The following is a 14,606-nucleotide window of genomic DNA, read 5'->3' as shown; positions in this document are numbered from 1 at the left end:
GCATTCTTGGTGGCAAGGTTGCGAATGCGATTGACATCCACCAAGAGGCTTTGCATCTGTCTCTTGAGCCAAAAGTGATGTTTATCCTGTTTCTTATGAAGGGCCACAAGAAGTTCTCGATCATTGAGAACACGAGAATGCTTCCGAGGCCTTTGGGCAATGGTGCTTTCAGTGGCTTCAGTAGGTGCTCGATGAGGCAGACGAGTATTTCCAGCCAATGGATAGATTCGTGTAGCTGCTTGAACACCTTTAATGGGTTGAGTGAAGCTTTGGTGCTCGGCATTCTATAGACAAAGAGGCTTCTTGGCAGGGTTAGGATATATAGCTTCAACTGACATATCAACCTCAGGTAGAAAAGCCACATGATTGCGAGCAGAAGGTTGATAATTGACAGTAGAGTGTCGCTTTATGAGGTGCATGACCCATGGAGCATAAAACTTCAGACCAAAGAGATCAGAGCCGGAGGCAGCAAGTTGTCTGATGAAGAAATCTTGTGCATTGAAGCTGATGCCATTGAAAATGTAGAAGACCAAAGTTTTCATAGCTCCTTCAAGATTTGCCGCTGATGAATGTCCTTTGATAGGCCATAGAGTCCGCCTGATAATGTGATATATGGTGCGTGGCAGATACTCAAGGTCTTCAATAAAGAACTCTGTTGGATATTCAGCATCACGGGGCAAAGGCTTCATCATGCTCAGCATCTGACTCATATTGGGTTCAGGCCTATGAAAGATGCTTTCCAGGGCATTTCGATGATGTTGACAGCCAGGTTCATAGAGTTCTTCGGGAGTGGACAGGCCTGTAAGCTCGATGATATCCATAGCTTTGGCTTCATGATGAATGTTTCCGGTCATCCACTCGAGAACCCAAGTCTTTGTATCTCTGTTGTAGCCGCGAATGTGCAGTCTGGCATAGAATTGAAGCAATAGTTCTTCATTCCAGTGTTCTTTATCTGTGACAAAATTGAGCAACCCAGCATCACGAAAGCAGTCAAGTGCTTCTTCTAAGTAGGGGAGTCCAGTAATGGCTTCAGTGTCGAGGCGCATATGAGGGAAGATGCGCCCTTGATCATACAGAACACAGGAGTAATAGCTTCGCTGCTGATGACTCCAGAACTGATCTGATGCAATTCTTGCCTTCGTGTAGGGGTTCTTCGAGCTATCAAAGAATGTGTTGTGGATCTTGAATCCATTAGCATTGAAGGACCCTGCTGAGTTTGCAGTACCTGGAAACCTTGGCAGTCTTGGCTTGGGCTTCTTGACTTGAGGCCTATGCTCAACATGATAGTCAAATTGAGGACCAGAGGCATTAGGCAGAGGGACCAGAACAGGCCATCTGACTGTTGTTAGCTCTCCGTGGTTATATGCCTGCTCAATTGTATAGGGCCTTGGTGGTGGAACAGGAGCAGTGGCAGCAACTGAGGCTTCATGCTGCACAACAGGTGCTTCAGAAGCAGTAGCCTCACTAGCTTCACGTGCAGTGGCCGCATTAGCTTCAGGCACACTGGTTGTTGCAATCTCCACATTAGCTTCAGCCATGACAATGTCATCAGCCTCACTTGCGTTGGTTGTGGCAGCTTCAGGATTTTCAACCTCCACTTGAGGAGCTGGAGGGTCAGGCATTGACACGTTCACTTCATGAACTATTTCTTCAGGAATGGGGGGAGTAGAGACACGTTCTTCTTGACGTTCTTCTTGGGCTGATGCAGCCGGATTGTCTTCAGCAGCAGGTGCTTCAGATGCAGAGACATTCACAGCAGGAGTGGCTTCTGAAAACACTTGACGTGCAACAGGTTGATGATGCACTTCTCCTTCTGGAACGCTTGGAAGAGGAGCTTGAGGCCTTGGTCCTTTGTGAAGCCTTTGAAGTACGGGCGACGCTTTTGGATATGGAGTGGGCAGGCCCTCATCCTCTTCAGCTTGTACGGATGTTGTGACTTGTTGTTGTTGGGGAATGTTGGGGGAGTCTTGTTCTTGCGGGCGATCAGCCCATGAATCATCCTGTGCAATTGGCGTCAGAGGACGACCAATGCTGATGAGCTCACTGTTCGTACGAACAGGCGATGATACCACATTGTATTCGATCTGAGGAAGAACTTCATCATCTTCAACATTGTCATGATGACCAATGTCTTCAGCAGCGGTGGGTTCAGCTGCTGGAATATCTTTAGCTTCAGGAGCCTCTGTGGAAGCAGGCTCATGAACAGTCATGTGAAGTTCTTGGGATGCAGATGCAGGATGAATCACTGAGATGGGTTCAACAAAAAGGGGCTCTGTGGGAGCAGCCCGATTCTTCTTGGTCTTGCGCTTCTTCTTGGAGGGAGCAGCATCAGAGGCTTCGGTATTCTTCCTCTTTCTGGCTTCTGCCTCTGCAGCCCTCGTCTTCTTCTGTTCTGAAGTGGTTGTGGTGACCTTTGGCTTCGTGCCAGACATGCTACTTGGGAAGATAATGTGTGGAGCTTCTTGGCTTGAAGGCGCAGGCTGATCAGCAGGAAGCTTCTTCTTTTTCTTTGCTGCCATCCTGGGGTCAATGCCAGGACGGCCAAGTGACTTGCGCTTCTCAGCCTCATTGTAGGCAAGCACACACTTATCAGCCAAACTCTTCATGCGCTCACGAGAGCCTTGAGCTTCTTGGCACTTCTTCAGAAAAGCTTCTTTAAGCTCATGCAGCATGACCTTAAAGTTCCTGACGTCTTGAACACTCAGCTTGGCCATATGCTTCTTGAATTGAGCCTTTTCATAATCAATCTTGTGCTTGAGCTCAACAATTCGCTGAGCGAGAGCCAGCTCAGAAGCAATGGCGCCATTGAAAGAGAAGCTGAGGCCAATTGGAAGCTGTAAGTCTTCAAAGCTGACGTTTGGGGTGTCGAACCACTCATCAATGAAATTGTGGATGATGGCCACATCAAAGAGAGGCAAGTTGTTGAAGATTTCTGCTTCTTCCTTGCTCTTTATCAGCTGCTCAAGAGCATCATCAGCAAGATCTTCATCACTTGACAGATCAATGGGTTCTTCACGCAGAATGGCGGCAGGAGTCAAAGCTTGATCAGTATGCCTGACAAGTTGCTTTTTCTTCTCTGTCTTCTTGGAGATACGGGATTGATCTTCAGACTGCACACTGGCTTCAGGAGGTGCAGTGGCCAGTGGCTTCACACAAGAAGCTTTTGGAGGTGCGGCTGATGATGAAACCTTAACCTTCTTTGGCTTCTTCGGCCTTGGAGTAGGAGTAGGGGCTTCATCAGAATCAGCATCATTGTTGGAATAATCCACTCTGGCACCATGAACCAAGACGTAGGAGATGAGACCATCAAGGTTTGCAAAGGGGCCAATTCTATTCTCTTCAGCTTCACGTGTCCCATCCTCACGGGGAGCAGAGGGACCAGGATTGAAGTCTAATCCCCATGACTTCTTGTTTTCCTTTGCCGAAGACATAGCAAACTGGAAGTTGCGCTTGAAGAGATTGTCGTCGCGACACGAGAGCAATGATGATGGATCGGCTTCTTCAGGCTGTGGCCCACGGACCATGCAAGGATAGAATTCTTGCGCAATGGCTTCAGCTTTGTTCTTGGGGGAAAGGCCTCGATAGAGAATATCACCCCAAGGGCTCTTGATAGCATTTTTCTCTACGTACTCCTGGGTGACGAACTTGTACTTGTACCACTATTCAGCCCAATAGCATCGAATCCATTGGATTCGAGTCTTGCGCTGATTGTAATCTTCTTCAGGATCTGTTTTATACATTTCTGCCAGATCCTCAGGCAGATTCTTCGAAGTTCCCCCACGACGCTGTCTGCCACCCTTCCTTGCTGATTTTTCTGCAGCCATGAACTTCAAGCTGAATGGCTTCAACACATTCAGAGGCTTCAGAGATTTACGCTTGCTGGTCAAGCAGGAACTGGCTTCAGGAGAATTGATATGATGTTGTAAGTATTCTGCAAAGGAATGCAGACTATGAGAACCAAGGGATTCTCCCACGGACATGTACCTGTGACAGCATTAGAGATGCGAGGGAAGGGGAAGAGGTCATATGCATTCTCAGAAGATTTTGAAGATAAATCAGTTTGAAGACATGGACCTCATGATGCGAAGACATTCACTTATATGTGGTGAGTTGGTTCCAGATTTGTACCAATCCGTGAACAAGTACAAGCAAGGAATCAAACTAGATAGGAAATCTAAGTGAATAGACTAGGCATTATGAGATGCAGATAGAATAGATCTAACATTGAGTAGGCAGAAACCACTTTCGGTAAGTAGGATGAATCTATGAAGATCAAAAATGTGGTAAAAATAGAGTTATAATTACCGCACGATGAACTGCTAGATGGGAAGAATAGGAGACTGAGCAGTTCAGTCCACCGTTCCCTAACTTGGCGACGGAGGACACCTACGGCGACGGCGGAGAGGACGATGTCCTCGGCCGGCGTGAGGACGGCGTCGGAGAAGTCGCGGCAGCTAAGTGCTTCGTCGCCGGCGTCGTCGCGAGCTAGCGGTGGCGCTAGGGTTTTGACGGAGGTGGAGAGGTGGAAGAAGGATTCCTTTACCGCAGGGGACACATATTTATAAGTAGGTGTGCAGCACAACGCAATTACGCAGGTGCCCCTGTCTGTTCACATCCATGGGGTACGTGGAAAGCATGCAACACATTTAGAATTGTCCCACGTTCCCACGCCCTCCAAGTATGTTGGATGTTCGTTCCGGCTTCTTCGGATATCGACAGTTTAGATGATTCATTTAAATAGGACTTGATGTTTTGTCTCTGTGTCTTCTGCTGACAAGGATGTAGAGAAGACATTTGACAGTTTCAATAGAATGCATATGATTTGGACATATAGAGTTTGAGATAGGAAGCATAGAGAGATTAGGGTCCGATCACATTCACTTAGTTCAAAGTATTCAACAGTGAGGACATAGCTATAAGTGAATGCTGTAGAGGACAGAACACTAGTATATATATGCAATCAAATCATTATAGCGTAGAAAAATCATGAAGATAAATTGAAACTGAAGACAAACCAAATGCGAAGTCTTTGCAAAATAACGCCATGAGTGAAACACTTCAAACAGAGAAATTTGGTGGTGGCGTTACCCACCGTATAGGAAGTATTAGACCCAGACACGGCGCACAATTATCGTGGCGCTCCGAAGTCAAATTCCATGTTAATGTATTCACACTAAGAGTGTAAATCTTCATTGATTGAAGATATACATTACTTTGTGTGTTGCACATCTAAGTCATCAACATGCATAAGTTTTAGGATGTGTGCCTGATCACAGGACATTAGAGGATTCCAAGATATTTAGCTCACACCGTAACTTGCAAAACCTTTTGTCACCCAAGGGCTTTGTGAAGATATCTGCCAGTTGCTCTTCAGTGTTGACGTGCATGATATCTATATCTTTCTTCATAACATGATCTCTGAGAAAGTGATGACGTATTTCAATGTGCTTTGTCTTCGAGTGCTGGACTGGATTGTTGGCAATCTTGATGGCACTTTCGTTGTCGCAGAAGAGAAGGACTTGCTTCAGATCGATGCCATAGTCCTTGAGAGTTTGCTTCATCCACAGAAGCTGAGCACAACAGGATCCAGCAGCAATGTATTCAGATTCAGAAGTTGAGAGTGATACACAGTTCTGCTTCTTTGAAGACCAACAGACAATTGATCAACCAAGAAAATGACATGTGCCTGATGTTGACTTGCGATCCACCTTCTCACCAGCATAATCAGCATCCGAGAATCCAACCAGATTAAACCTTGAGCCCTTTGGATACCATAATCCGAGTGTTGGGGTGTAAGCCAAATATCTAAGAATTCGCTTCACTGCTAAGTGATGCGATTCCTTTGGTGCCGCTTGGAATTGAGCACACATGCAAACACTAAGCATAATATCTGGCCTAGATGCACATAGATAAAGTAAAGAACCAATCATGGAGCGGTATACCTTTTGATCGAACTCTTTACCATTGTCGTCGGGACCAAGATGATGTTTGGCTGGCATTGGCGTCGTGTAACCTTTGCAATCTTGCATGCCGAACTTCTTCAGGCAATCTTTGAGATATTTTTCTTGAGATATGAAGATGCCATTTCTTTGTTGACGGATTTGAAGACCAAGGAAGAACTTTAGTTCACCCATCATGGACATCTAATATTGCTCTTGCATCATAAATCCAAACTGATCACTGTACTTCTAGTTGGTGCAGCCGAAGATTATGTCATCAACATATATTTGGCACACAAACAGTTCACCATCATATGTCTTCGTGAAGAGTGTGGGATCGAGGGATCCCGGTTTGAAGCCTTTACTTTTCAGGAAGTCTTTGATTGTATCATACCAAGCGCGAGGAGCTTGTTTGAGGCCAACAGTGCTTTGTTGAGTTTGTACACCATATCAGGATGTTTTGGATCTTCAAAGCCAGGTGGTTGTGCAACATATACTTCTTCTTCAATCTTGCCATTGAGAAATGCACTCTTTACATCCATTTGATATAGCAAGATGTTGTGATGATTTGCATAGGCTAGCAGTATGCGAATGGCTTCAAGCCTAGCAACAGGAGCAAATGTTTCATCGAAGTCAATTCCTTCAACTTGAGTATATCCTTGAGCCACAAGACGTGCTTTGTTTCTGACGACTTAACCATGCTCATCTTGCTTGTTTTGATATATCCATTTTGTTCCTATAATGTTATGCTTGTGTCAGGACCCCGACTCAATGCCACATAGATCTAGCATGTAACACTTCATATCACTTTGCGGCCTCACGCACGGTATTCCCACGGGTGTCGCCTTACCTTTACCCGGGACCGTTTGCGCCTTTTGGCACACGTATATGACAGTGTCGCTAGCATCCATATGATAAGGAGCCCGGGCTGACATGGCTAGTCGTAAATCCAAAGTGGCACAAACTTACAGGGACAGGCATCCATGACCCAACATCGAACGTGTCGGTCATCAGTGAGTGAATCCAGGCTGTAGCACTGGGCTAGCAGGACTCCGGTGAACCGGGCTGTAGCGGGCTAACAGGACTCCGGTATTCATCGCGTGACATTTCCCCGAAGGGACAGACACAGGAACGAAGAAGGACACATGCCGGCCAGCCTAAGTGTTCCGGAGCAGTAGCAAGCTACCATGGCTCGGTGGAAACACTAGGAGACATTCCCGGTAAGAGAGGCTACTAAAGATAAACAACTAGATGGTCAGATCCCACACATACCAAGCATTTCAATAGCATACACACAATATGCTCGATATGTGCAGATACAACATGGCATCACAACATGACTCTACGACTCAAGTAATTTATTCAATAGGCTCCGAGGAGCGAGACATTACAAACATGGGTCTCATGACCCAACAATCAGAGCATACAAGTCAAAGCACAAGCGGAAGCTATCATGTTTGAGTACAGACATCTATAAATGAAAAAGGCTGAGAAGCCTGACTATCGATCAGATCCTGCCGAGGGCACAAGATCGTAGCTGAGGTATCAAGCTAAACGTCGAAGTCCAAGCGGAACTACTAGTGAGACTGAAGTCTCTCTGCAAACATAAAATAGGCAAACGTGAGTACAAATGTACCCAGCAAGACTTACATCAGATCTATCTACATATGCATCATTATCAACAAGGGGGTGGAGGGGTTTGACTGCAGCAAGCCAGCTTTGACTCGGTGGCTATCCTAAACTACGACTGCAAGCGACTCTTTTGAGGTGGCGCACACGAGTCCACATATTCACCATATCAATACACCACTATGGATCCGCTCCCGTCTCCCTACGAGAACGCCATCCATAGCACTCACGCTTATCTTGCGTATTTTAGAGTATCCACTTTCACTTATCTATGAACTGATGTAAGCAATCCAGAAGTCCTTTTCCGCGGACACGGCTATTCGAATAGATCATATTAACCCTGCAGGGGTGTACTTCTTCACACACGCTCTCACCACTTACCGCCGTTTACACGACATGTACTCGGCAACCTTCAAGCGGAAGCCCAACGTGGGTGTCGGCCACGGCCTACCTAAACACTCAAGTCTCTAGTCCAGGTTTATCGCCTATTCGGGTTCCATCCATGAGGAGATCCGGCCGGAGTTTCGCTCACAGCCCCAAACGATGTGAACAGGGTTCCCAAGACACCAAACGGGCGCCCGGTACACCGTGCCACGTGCCTACCGCATCACAGCCCACCCCTACGGTCAGCGCTGCCCACGGCCTCCAGCATACTACAAACACCAAAAACTACTTGCAACTCCTGGACAGAGGACAAGGGTGGTCAAGAAGCCGAGAGGGTCCATTGGTTTCGGGCCCAATGCGTGGTAGTAGCTGAATCATGGATCACAAACACAGAACTCAGTTCCTGAGGACGGCTGCAATGAGACAACCCACCATGTACTCCTACATGGCCTCTCACCGCTACCTTTACCAAATCGTGTTCACACACTTAGCTCACACACAGTAGGACATGTTCACACGCCTCTGATTCATCCCCGATGAATCAGACCTGACTCAACTCTAAGCAGTAGCAGGCATGACAAACAAACATGAAGGAGTAGGCACAACAGGGCTCAAACAACTCCTACTCATGCTAGTGGGTTTCATCTATTTACTGTGGCAATGACAGGTCATGCAAAGGATAAAGGGGTTCAGCTACCGCAGCAAGTAACAAATATGTCGTTGTTGTCCTAATGCAGTAAAAGAGAGCAGGAGCGAGAGAGTGGGATTTTATCGGAATGAACAAGGGGTTTTTTCTTGCCTGGCACTTCTGAAGATAACATTGAGTCTTCATCAGTGTCAACGATCACATCATCGGTATCACGTCTATCGAGAGGGGACAAATACCGGCAACACAGAAGGGAACACAATCAATGCAATGCACAATATGATGCATGATCATGACATGGCAAAATGAATGTGTTTTGGGCTAATGCAACTAGCAACAGATTAAATGAAGTTGGTTTGAATACAAGATTCAAATTCAAACTCCATATGTGATTATTTAAATGCCCTTTAATTGATTTGTGCTAAACAGCAGCTATAAGTTGTTCTAACATGCATGAAAATGGTACAGATGGATTCCTTGAATTTTTCTGATAATTTTTCATATATAATTTATTTCATTTGGAGTTACGGTTAATTTTCTATGATTTATTGAAGTTTATACAATTTTCTGAAATTTCCTGAATAATAATAAATCCAGAAAATACTTATTGCGTCAGCCTGATGTCATGATGACGTCAGCAGGTCAAAGGCGCCAGCCCAGGTCAAACCTGACGCTGGGACCCACATGTCAGTGTAACAACTAGTTAACAGGATTAAGTTAATACTAACTAAACTGTCAATGGGCCTGGGCCCGCATGTCAGTGGTTAGTTGACTAACTAAACAGGGTTAGCTAGTGTTAGGTTAGTCACTAATCCAGGTAATTAGCGCTAAACTAATCTAACTAAAATTAGCAAGGGTGGCCCACATGTCATTGACCCAGGGGTCAAACTGGGCCCACCCAGTCAACAATCAGCGGGTCAAACCCGCCGGCGTCTAGCCGCCGGCGAGGCCGAGACGACGGAGAGCGTCGGAAACGCTGCTCCGGCCACGGTTTGATGCGCAGGTGGGTGCTACGAGTAGCTGGCGATGTGGCGCATCCAACGATGGCGGTGTTTGGTGCTGGGGTGGCCGGAGTTAACGGCGGCGAGCTCTTTTGCGGCCGCCGGAGTTCGGGCAATCTCGGGATCGGGGTTAGGGAGCACGGCAGGAGGAGCTGGGGCGTGCTACGGACTCCTGAGATCGCGGTGAGCACGTCAGTGGGCTCGGATACGAGCTGGGGTGGCTGTGGCCACGGCCACGCCATGGCCGGCGGCGAGAAACTCTCGGCCGCGATGGAGGAAGAGGCTAGGGGGCGAGAACGGAGGGGGCGAGCACAAGAGAAGCAGCAGGGGCTCACAACGGATTCATTCGAGGCGGAGACGAGGCCGGGGGAGCGTTGGAGGCAGCACAGGGTCGCCGGAGATCCGGGCGGCCGAAGGTAGAAGACGACGATTGCGGCGACGTTGCAGGGCGCCTGAGGATGCGTGGCTCATCTGGGATGACGCGGACGACGAGGCGGAGCCAACGAGCATGACGGTTGCTCGAGGGACGGCCGGTGAGCGCGGTGGCGGTGTGCGGCGGCGACGGAGGCGTTCGGGAGCGAGAGGGGAAAAAAGCAGAGAAGGGGGGAAGGGTCGAGGGAGAGTGAGAGAGGTCGGGCGGATCGGGACGTCACCGGGCATTCATCCACGCGGCCAGGGGAAGCAGGAGGTGGCCAGGGGAAGCAGGAGGTGGCCGAGGCAGCGTCGGCGCGCGCCACGCCTCGCCTCTGTTCGTCCTCCTGGCAGAGGAGGAAGAGGACAAGGGGGAGGAGGAGGTGGGCTGGGCCGGCCAGGTGGGGGAGCTGGGCCGGCTGGTGGGCTGCACGGTGAGGCCAGGTAGGCTTTACTCTTTTTATTTTTTTTTCTGTTCTGTTTCTTTTATTTAATATCTTTTGCCATTGTTTGAATTTAAACAAATTCAAACAATGCCAAAAACTCCTCTGAATATTTTTATTTTGCTAGATGGACTTTTCCAAAAGCTTATAATATATTTCAGGGGTATTTGAAATTATATTCTAGTTATATGAATATAATTCAAATTCAAATAGCTAATGATTTAAATTCAAAGTCCCAAAAATAAATCCTTTTAAAATGTTCATTATTTTTGGTTTGGATCAAAACCCTTGCCAAAAATATTAAACATCTAAGAGGAGCATTTTGGAACAATGAATGAGATTTTAGGGTTTTTGCCCTTCTTTTATTTAGGGTTTTGAGGCTTCTGACTTCCTCAGTTCAAGTTTTTTTAAAAATTTAAACATGATGCACAGATGGAAGCAAGCACAGGACAGGCCAGAGCTAGGGATGTGACAGCTTGCGAGGGTCAGGTCGCTTGACAAGTTCTCAAACATTATTCAGCTTAAACTTTTGAAGTTCTTCTTGCATGGCTTGAATCCATTCAGGTTCCATAAAAGCTTCAGCAACTTTCTTGGGTTCTGATATTGACACAAATGAAAAGTGCCAACAGAAATTTGCTAGCTGTGTTGCTCTTGAGCGAGTAAGCGGACCAGGCGCATTGATGCTGTCAATTATCTTCTCAATTTGTACTTCATTTGCAACACGAGGATGAACTGGACGAAGACCTTGCTCATGCTGATCATTGTCATCATTGGAAGTATTGTCTTCGGTCTGAGCATTGTCTTCAGGTTGGTTTGGTGCAGAAATGATAAGTTCCTCTTCAGGCTGTGCTTCAGAGGGCATGATCTCACCAGTTCCCATCAACATGATAGATTCACAGGAAGGAGCTTCATCAAGTGTACTTGGCAGAATTTCTCTTTGTGAACCATTGGTTTCATCAAATCGCACATCCACTGTTTCAATGATTTTGTAGTGGAAGAGGTTGAAGACTCTGTAAGAGTGCGAATCCTTTCCATAGCCAAGCATGAAGCCTTTGTGAGCTTTGGGTTCAAATTTTGACTTGTGATGGGGATCCTTGATCCAACATCTAGCACCAAAGACTCTGAAGTAGCTGACATTTGGCTTCTTGCCAGTGAGGAGCTCATAGGATGTTTTGCCCAGAAGCTTATGGATGTATACATGGTTGATGATGTGACAAGCTGTATCAATGGCTTTAGGCCAGAACTTTCTTGGTGTCTTGTACTCGTCAAGCATTGTTCGAGCCATCTCGATGAGGGTTCTGTTCTTGCACTCTACAATGCCGTTTTGCTGAGGTGTGTATGGAGCAGAAAATTCATGAGTGATTCCCATTGTATCCAGATAAAGATCAAGCCCGTTGTTCTTGAATTCAGTGTCGTTTTCACGTCTGATATGCTTGATCTTGACGCCATAGTTGTTCATTGCTCGATTGGCGAATCCTCTGAAGACATCTTGTACTTCCGTCTTGTAGAGAATTATGTGCATCCATGTGTATCTTGAGTAGTCATCAACAATGATGAAGCCATAGAGACACGCCGTTGTTGTGAGGGTGGAGTAGTGGGTAGGTCCAAATAAGTCCATGTGTAGCAGCTCGAAGGGTTGAGATGTTGTCATGATGGTCTTCGAAGGATGCTTGGCCCTTGTCATCTTTCCAGCTTCGCAGGCACCACACAGATGATCTTTCTTGAACTTGACACCTTCTATGCCTATGACATGCTTCTTCTTGACGAGAGTGTGCAAGTTCCTCATGCCTGCATGCCCCAGCCTTCGATGCCAGAGCCAACATTCTGAAGCTTTAGCAAGAAGACACACGGCAAGTTTTGGACCTGCTGAGAAATCTACCATGTATAGATCACCTTTCCTATACCCTTCAAAGACTAGAGATTTGTCAGATTCCATTAGTACAAGGCAACGATATTTTCCAAATATCATAATCATGTTTAAGTCACAAATCATTGAGACAGGCATTAAGTTGAATCTAAGGGATTCAACAAGCATCACTTTATCCATGTGTTGATCCTTTGAGATTGCAACTCTACCTAGACCCAATACTTTGCCTTTACCAGTGTCAGCAAATGTGATTTGACTCTTGTCGGATGGACATAAGGTTGAGTCCATGAGAAGACTTTGATCGCCAGTCATATGATTAGTGCATCCGCTGTCAATAATCCATTCTGAAGCTTTTGGTGTACCCTACAGTGCAGTTAGAGGGATAGGCTTCACAATGTATGTTGTGAAGCATAAGCATTTGATGCACACTTGGATTATCACAGCATAGATGAAAGTTAGCACACAGTATGACAGGTAAGCAATTCATATGTGGAATACATATTAAGTTATTTTATCATGCGTCCCTTTGTGTTTTAGGTCCTCAGCAATTATATCGGACGCCATTGATTGCTGGCTGGAGACCACATTCTGCAAAAGAGAGTTAATTCTTCTTCACCACCCACATTTTCAGGGGTGGCTTAGAAGCAATGAGTCTAAGTGCAGCATCTGAGAATTTTTGCTTTGAAGCCCTAGAAAATAGCCTTGCAGGAGATGAATGATACTCATGTGAATAAGCAGAAAAGTTCTTAGTTCTTTGAACATAGCGATTTGAAGACACATGCTCATATTCATGAGTCTGAGTATGATTTCCCTGCAAAACATTGGCGCTAGGGTGACTCAAGTGAGTCCTGTGTTCGTAAGTAGCCGTTGGACCATATGATGCCTTTGGTCTGGGGTTTGTCTTCTTCCCTGGTGGTGTCATGATGACATTCACTAGAAGATTCTCAAGGCAGCTTTTGGGAACCCAGATCTTCTTCATAGGAGGTCCATTCCTGAAGTTAGTACCAATATACCTGGCAAACACTTCACCATTCTGATTTTTGAACAGTTTATAGTTTGCATCAAAGGATTCATCAATGATAATAGGATTAGCACGGGTAAATCCAGATAAAGTAGATGGATCCACTGAAGGTTCCTTTGCAGCAACCCATGTGGTTTTGGGATACTGCTCGGCTTCCAGTAGGAACCATCAGCATTCATTTTCCTCTTGAACCCAACACCCTCTTTTCTAGGGTTTCAGTTCAGAATCTGCTTTTTGAGGATATCACAAAGTGTCTGATGCCCTTTCAGACTTTTATACATCCCTGTTTCAAGCAATGTCTTCAACCTAGCATTTTCATCAGAAATAGTAGTGGTATCCTCAGAAGAGGGGTTAGTTACCACATTAGTAGTTGAAGACAGAGCAACAGTAGCAGCAGTGGAACATTCAGCAATAGAGGTAGCGTTATCACGCTCAATGCATTTTAAGCATGGTGGTTCAAATTCATCCTGAGCGGGACTGATCTGTTGAGCGCGAAATGACTCATTCTCTTTTTGAAGATCTTCATGAGTCACTTTCAGTTTCTCAAGCTCTTGCTTCCTTTGAAGATAATCATAGGAGAGCTTTTCATAAGTGGTTGAGAGCGTCTCATGAAGACTTTCAAGTTCTTGATACTTAGCATGAAGATTTTTTATGTCTTCAACTAAGGACTGTGAATGTGTCATTTCCACGTCCAATAGGCCATCGCTTCTGTCTAACAGTTTTTGAGTATGTTCCATAGCCCTTTGTTGTTCAGTAGCAATTTTAGCAAGTGTTTTGTAGCTGGGTTTAGATTCACAATTAGAGTCATCTTCACTTGATGTTTGAAATTAAGCATCGCGCGATTTTACCTTGGCACCACGTGCCATGAAGCAGTAGGTGGGAGAAAGATCGTCCTTGTCATCATCGGCGTTGGTGTGGGAGTCATTGTCTTCAGTGTTGAAGATGGACTTTGCGACGTAGGCTGTGGCCAGAGCCAGACTTGCAACGCCAGAGTCGGACTCTGCTTCAGATTCCACCTCTGCCTCCTCAGAAGCAGACTCCTCCTCTGAATCCATCTCCTTGCCAACAAAAGCACGAGCCTTGCCAGATGAGTTCTTCTTGTGAGATGAAGACCTTGACGAGGACTTGGAAGAAGACTTCGAAGATTTCTTCTTCTTCTGGTCATCGGAGTCATATTCCTTGCTCTTCTTCTTCTTCTTCTCGTTGTCCCACTAAGGACACTTAGAGATGTAGTGCCCAGGCTTCTTACACTTGTGACATGTTCT

The sequence above is a fragment of the Triticum aestivum genome, chromosome 1B, assembly GCF_018294505.1.
Source record: "Triticum aestivum cultivar Chinese Spring chromosome 1B, IWGSC CS RefSeq v2.1, whole genome shotgun sequence".
NCBI lineage: Eukaryota > Viridiplantae > Streptophyta > Magnoliopsida > Poales > Poaceae > Triticum > Triticum aestivum.
Note: the sequence above shows the minus strand (reverse complement) of the source record.